The sequence below is a fragment of the Anneissia japonica genome, unplaced genomic scaffold, assembly GCF_011630105.1.
Source record: "Anneissia japonica isolate Jap-2015-1 unplaced genomic scaffold, ASM1163010v1 scaffold287738_len211916_cov219, whole genome shotgun sequence".
Lineage (NCBI taxonomy): Eukaryota > Metazoa > Echinodermata > Crinoidea > Comatulida > Comatulidae > Anneissia > Anneissia japonica.
This window is the reverse complement of record NW_022718514.1, coordinates 7,012-8,245: the sequence shown is the minus strand read 5'-3', so window position 1 is coordinate 8,245 and position 1,234 is coordinate 7,012.

The following is a 1,234-nucleotide window of genomic DNA, read 5'->3' as shown; positions in this document are numbered from 1 at the left end:
TATATATACCTTTTAGTCATGTATCATGCATAGGAACGTTGACGCCTGCAAGGCTCTGGTTTGGTTTTCCTATTTAAAAAAAAATAATAAAAACCTCATTTGACATTTTACCTTAGCTTCAATTTGTTCTTATTTTGTTCTTAATTTTTAAGTAATTTCAGCCTCAGTGTTCTTATAAAATGTGTTATAAAAAAAGTGTATTGAGATATTCCTCCATGTAATGTTCGACCAACCATGGAGGAAATGGACCAACAATGATTAATCAAGTTACGCCTGATTTATTTACCTAGATAGGATGACCAGCCAATTAAAATTGAGCTAATATCAGTAACGATGTTCTTGTGATTACCGATTAGTATGAAGAGATATATAGATATATAGATTAATAGGCCTAATAATACTATTTATTTAAGCTTATCTTTAAAAAATGACAGCCTTTAAAACGATGAGAATAAATCCAAAAACAAGATAATATACAAAATAAAGTCCATCACCATAGTTATTACACTTAAAATCTTTACCATGTGTGGCTCTTAGCCTTGTATATGGCGATTTCCATAAAAAAAAACTCGAATACTGTAATTTTTTGTACTTACATATACTTTCTGCATTCTCTGTATGAGAGTGAGATAGGCCTCCATGTATTGTTCGACTAACAATGATTAATCAAGTTATGCCTGATTTATTTACCTGGATAGGATGACCAGCCAATTAAAATTGAACTAATGTCAGTAATGATATTCTTGTGACTACCAATTAGTATGAAGATATAATTTATCTATTATCGTTATTGGTATTGTTTTACTAATGCATTTTATTATACTTTCGTTTGGTATAATTTTTCTTTTTACAGAAACAGCCTGTTTATGATCTATATGTATGTAAAGAAAATGGGCAATTATAATCTACGTAGTTTCTAATTATTATATTCTAATATATTTGAGCTTAATATTAACTCACAAAATTTGCAATACACCGTACAAGATAGGCCTATGGAATATTAAAATACATTTAAAGTATGAAAGTGTCATTCGAAGTTCAATTAATACATTAGGAATATATACATTCACTTTAAATTTAAATAATAATGTGAAAAGAATGCATTAAAATTACAAAGGGTTTTTGCACAGAGGAAGGATATTTAATACCCTAAATCTGATACGAAAATGAAAGTAGTAATATTAACAATACAATTTCGTTTTTAAAAGGCAATCTATTTTAAATGATATGATTT